The following is a 5936-nucleotide window of genomic DNA, read 5'->3' as shown; positions in this document are numbered from 1 at the left end:
TGACCTTCCTACTGGGCATAGAGAGGAACCTGATCAAGGCTGGGGCCTCTCAGGGGCAGAGGGGTGTCGGGGAGAACCCATAGACTCAAGGCCTAGATAGTCCAAACACATATCCTGGGCAAAGCTGTGACAAAAGGGGCTTCCGCACCCGTGAGAGAGCGGTAGACAAAGTTCCGCATCTGTGGTTCTCAACCCTTGGCTCACCTTAGGATCACCTGGGGAGTTTTAAAAAAATAATGATGCCCAGGCCCCACCCTAGATCAACATCATCATCATCTCAAGCACCAGGCATGAGGATTTTTAAAAGTCATCTCGAGTGATTCAAACGTGATCAAGGATGAGAAGCACACAGAGCTTCAATGTCCACATGGTGGCTATTGTAATTAGTAAGAATTAAACACTCAGCCCCTCAGTCACACTAGCCACATTTCAAGTGCTCAGTAGCCACATGTGGCTAGTGGCTACCATACTGGACCACACAGAAATAAAACATTTGCATTACTGTGGAGATTTTATTGGACAGCGCTGCACAGAAGTTTGGGTCCCTGGCTTTAGAGGACCAAGGTTATAGGGCCATGACTGGCATGAAGTAAACTTGTCCAGGAACTAAGTTTTCAGGTGCCTCAGTCACCCCTTTCTGTGCCCTTACCCCCAAACCTGTCCTTCATCACTTGCCTTTAGCTAGTTCTTCCCGGTCTATCAAAAGCTTCTCAGAAAAGATTTGTGAAAATTCACATTTCATCCTTCAAGATCCAACTCAATAGTCACCTCTTCTGAGAAGCTTTCCCAGCTTGTCCCAGGGCCTAGGCCCCTGAGATCCACCCAAGCTTACTTAGCTCCTTTCTCATCTCTGCTCTCAAAGACTGAAAGCCCATTTGTCTGCTTGTCTGTCCCACAAGGCCATGAACTCTGGCAGGAACTGTGCCACATCCTTGCTTGTAACTCAGTAACTAAGAGTATCTGGCACACAGCAGGTGCTCAGTAAATGTGTGTCAAAGGATAATAATGCATAAACAAAGGCATGGTAATGCAAATACTAACCAGATTTAATAGGTGGCCTTTTTTTAGGAACAAATAACTAACAACTATAATTCAGGGCCAACCAGAGGAGATATTTTCAGCAGAGGGGCTTCCCCAGTTTCTGATGGGGATAGGTCCAGGTTTAAAATGTACCTGGTCACCAGGCTGTGGATAGAATGTGTATTTCAAGACTTCAAGCAAGGATTGGTAGAAAAGAAATAAAACAAAAACAAAATTCCTGCCCCTCTCCCTCCTTCCCAGACCAGGGCCCAGAAGCCCCAGGAAGTATCCAGAAAGGCCAGAGAATCTCAGCAGGCCTTTCCCCGGGCTTCAAGTGCTGCGAGGCTGCTTGGGAAGTGCCATGCCTATGGAGTAATAGTCACTTTAGTTCCAGAGCAAGAGGACCTAGGTCCTTGGCTTGGATCTCTTACTGCTTAGCTAGGTGACCTTCAGAGTCATTTGTAGAACTGTGGTAAGAGTACAAGCCAGGTATACCTGGTCTGAGGTTCAAATGAGGTGACAAACCCAAAAGCACCTTGTAGACTCCAAAGGGCTACTCCCAAATAAGGTGGGTCCTGGTGGGGCCTCTACCAGTTGATCCCATGTGCCTCTGGGCAGGCATGGGGGAGCCAGGAAGCTGCCAGAACCTGGGCTGTTCGAAGCTGGCAGAGCTGTGCACTCCCTGCAGGGCTTAGGATTCAGACATCTTGTAGTTCAAGGACTTCTGGCTGGAGGGAGGGAACAGGTAGGAGACCGGAGGGCAAAGTGGCCTGGAGAGCAGGAGATGCCAGTTGGCAGGCAGGGTCGGGAAAGCTGGCTTCAGGTCTGCAATCAGAAGGGCTTAGCCAAACCCCAAACCACTATCCGGCCAGAGGCAGGAAAGTGAATCAGAGGCAACCAGGAAGAAGCCTGAGGTTAACCTCATGCAGACTGCGGGCCACAGTGGGGAAGGGATTGGTGGGGGCCTGGGGTCTGGGCAGGGCCTGGGTGGGCATCTGAAGACCCCTTGAGGAAGACACTAAAGTCCTTAAGGGGTGGGCAGTGACCAAGCAACCCGAGGCTTAGGTCAGCTGCTGGGCAGCCCTGGGGGAAAGAGCCCATGTTTCCCAGGCAGCACCCACTCCTCCCCTCGCCCCCGCAAAGGCCCTCTCTGCCAGAGCAGCACTTTTGCCCTCTGGGAAGGGGGCTTGGCCAGGCTCTGCTGCCGTGGATACTGGAACTGCTGAGGGAGCAAGGTAGACTGTGCCTGCCTGGAAAGCCCCATGGCAAAGTGGCTGAACCACAGAAGGCTCACTCCCGACCACTGGTCTGGGACCACAGGAAAGCCCACAGGCTGTCCCCCACGGCCTTGTCCAGTGCCCACACTGACTCAGCTCAAGGACTGGGTGGCTGGGAGTCAGGAGAGGTTATGAACTTGGGGTGGTTGTGGAAGCTGGATCAGGGGAGTTGTTGGGTGAATTCCTGGAGGAAGGCTGGGTCAGAATCCCAAGTTGGATTCCCGAGTCACTTATGACCTATCGTCCAATCTCTTTCTTGTCCTCCTCCCACAAGCTTTCCCCACAACAGCTCCAGCCCCCCGGCCCTGCCCCTGCTCTGAGGTCTTGGACACCTGCTCACCCACTTACTATTCAGTCTCTGTGCATGTACCTAGTGAGTCTGTGAAGGCAGGGGCTTCATTCTCATTCATTCATTCCCCCACTTATTGCTAGACACTGAGCATAAAATGGTGAGCAAAAGAGTCAGTGGGGAAGACAGATGTTAGTCAAGTAATCACATGAAAAAGTGTATCATCATAATACCTGAATATAGGTAGGAAGACACAGATGCTGTGAGAGCTTATAATAGGGGACCTGACCCAGGGATGCAGGGTCTTGCAGGCCTTCAGGAGAATTAAGGTGACAGGATGCCATGGAAGCTTATAAGCAGTGATGTCTGGTCTATTCCTCCCCCTTACCCAGTACTGCCAACAAGATTTAACAGCTTTCATTTACTAATTACCTGGTTGGTATTTGAGGCACTTTATAAACTGCTATTTCATCCCACTGTACAATAGTTCTGTAGGTAGGTACTAATATCCTCTTTTATAGATGTAGGAACGAGGGTTTAGAGAAACTTAATAATTTGGGCAGGGTCACAGCAGCTGGTAAGTGACAGAGCCTGGATCTGAACCTGGGTTTGGCTGTTTTCAAAGCTCATGCTCTTGCCACATCACACTCTAGCTAGTATTTAATATATGCTTGTACAAATAAACAGCTCATGCCAGCCTGGTAGACTTTGAAGTTCCCCCAGGGTCTCAGCATCCTCCTTTTTCCCCACAGAAGGATTGTGCAGTTTGGCACTGGGCAGGGAGTGCCTATAACAGATCCCTGCTCTCTCAGCTCTACTGCTAACCCTAAACCCACCAGGAAAGAACGAAGGAACACTCCTGGGTGGTGTGCCTATTGCTTGGACCTCTGGGAAAGTTCCAGTCCCTTGATTGCAAATCATTCCCTCTAACTTCCTTTGGCTTGCATCCTTTGTGACCCATGCATTCTCTTCCTCCCCCTCCCCCTCCCAGTCCCCGGGTTAATTATTGGCCCAGTTGACATCTGGGCATTGATCACTCCAGCTGGCAACAGGCTTTGGTATTACTCTTATTTTGGCTGCTAGTGACCTTCTTGGATAAAGAGACTCGAAATTTGCTCCCCAAGAACCCAGCATGATCTCCAGGGGAGGTTACAGACCTGTGCTGGGCTGTTTGGGCAATGCTGGATCAGGACCACTGAGTGTGACATCTGCAGGTTCAACATGCTCTAGTGATTCTGGGGAGAGAAGCAGAAGGCTGGGGGCAGGAGGGCCTAGGGAATGGGGACAGAGCCTTCCCTGTCTCAAAGAAGCATCATTTTCAGAGCACTCTGTGGATGCCCAATCCATGTTGGTTTTGCTGATATGAGCTCCGCACCCACATGCAGGAACCAAATAGAAATTATGGAATTGAAATGTACAATAAACAAAATGAAAAATTCACTAGACAGGCCTTGGTAATGGTAGTGCTGCATCTTCAATTTGATGGTATCTTAGATTCAATTAAATACAACATGTATCAAGACTACTCAATTTGTTTTACATAGACTCTCTCATTTAATGCTCTAAACCATCCAATGATATATTGCCATTGAGTTGATTCTGACTTATAGCGACCTTATAGGACAGAGTAGAATTGCCCTACAAGGTTTCCAAGGAGCACTTGGTGGATTTGAACTGCTGACCTTTTGGTTAGCAGCTGAACTCTTAACCACTACACCACCAGGGTTTCCAATCCAATGATACAAGTACCTTTATACACCACATTTCACAGAAGAAAACAGGAAGATTAAGGAAACTGCCACCATCACGTATCAGCTACACCACTGTTATGGACTGAACTGTGTCCCCCAAAAATATGTGTTATAAATCCTAACCTCTATGCCTGTGGTTATAATCCCATTTGGGAATGGGTTGTCTTTGTTATGTTAATGAGGCAGGATTAGTATAGGTTGTGTCTTGAGTTAATCTCTTTTGAGATATAAAACAGACTAACAAGCAAGTGAGCAAGCAGAGATGGGGGAAGATTGATGCCATGCCACATGGAGATCTCCAAGGAACCAGGAAGTAAGCTGAAGAGACAAGGACCTTCCTTCAGAGCTGACAAAGAGACAAAGCCTTCCCCTAGAGCCAGCACCCTGAATTCAGACTTCTAGCCTCCTAAACTGTGAGAAAATAAATTTGTTTAAAAAAAAAAAAAAATTCACTAGAGGAGCTCAACAGCAGATGTGAGCAGGCAGATGAAAGAATCAGTGAACTTGAAGATAGTTCAATTGAAATTATTCAATCTGAGAATCAGAGAGAAAAAAGAATTAAGAAGAATGAACAAAGTTTCAGAGACATGCATAATGGGACTCCAAGAAGGAGAAAAGAAAGAGAAAAAGAAAGAACATTTGAATAATGTCTGAAACTTCTTAAATATGATGAAAAATCATTAATCTACATTAATTCCAAGCAGGACAAACTAATAAAGATTGACACCTAGATATATCATAATCAAACTGTCAAAAGCCAAAAATGAAGAGAGAAGCAGCAAGAGAGAAGAGACTCATCATGTACAAGGAATACTCAATAACATTAACAGCTGATTTCTCATCAGAAAATATGGAGGCCAGAAGGCAGTGGAAGGATAAATTCAAAGTGCTGAATGAAAACAAAAAAGTATCAACCAAGAATTCTATTTCTAGCAACACTATCCTTCAAAAACAAAGGCGAAATTCATACATTCCCAGATAATCAAAAACTGAGAGAATCCATTGTTAGCAAACCTACCCAACAAGAAATATTATAGGGAGTTCTTCAGGCTGAAATGAAAGGACACAAGACGGTAACTCATATCCACATGAGGAAATAAAGAGCACCAGTAAATATACAAGACATATGTAAACATAAGAGAGTATAAATGTATTTTTTGTTTGTAACCTTTTTTTTCTCTATCTCATTTAAAAGAACAATATAAAGCAATAATTATAAATCTATGTTGATGGACACAGAATGTACAAGATGTGATTTGTGATAATAATAGCATAAAGGACTGGGAGTGGGAAAAGGAGCTATATAGGAGCAAAGATTTTATATACTATTGAAATTAAATTGGTATTAATCTGAATTAGATTTTTATAAATTAAGATGTTAATGATAATCCCCAGAGCAACCACTAAGAAAATAACCCAAAAATATATAGTAAAAGAAACAACAAGAGAATTAAAATGGTGCACTAGAGTATTTTTCTATGAAAGTCTCACTCTTAAGCTGTCAGTGAAAAATGAGAAGGCTTAACTCCCTGAGGAGGGGAGATGTGTACATCCTCCTTGCCCCTTGACCCCACATTCTATTTATCCTTAAAAATAAAA

Source organism: Trichechus manatus, unplaced genomic scaffold, assembly GCF_000243295.1.
Source record: "Trichechus manatus latirostris isolate Lorelei unplaced genomic scaffold, TriManLat1.0 scaffold00297, whole genome shotgun sequence".
In the NCBI taxonomy this organism is placed as follows: domain Eukaryota; kingdom Metazoa; phylum Chordata; class Mammalia; order Sirenia; family Trichechidae; genus Trichechus; species Trichechus manatus.
Note: the sequence above shows the minus strand (reverse complement) of the source record.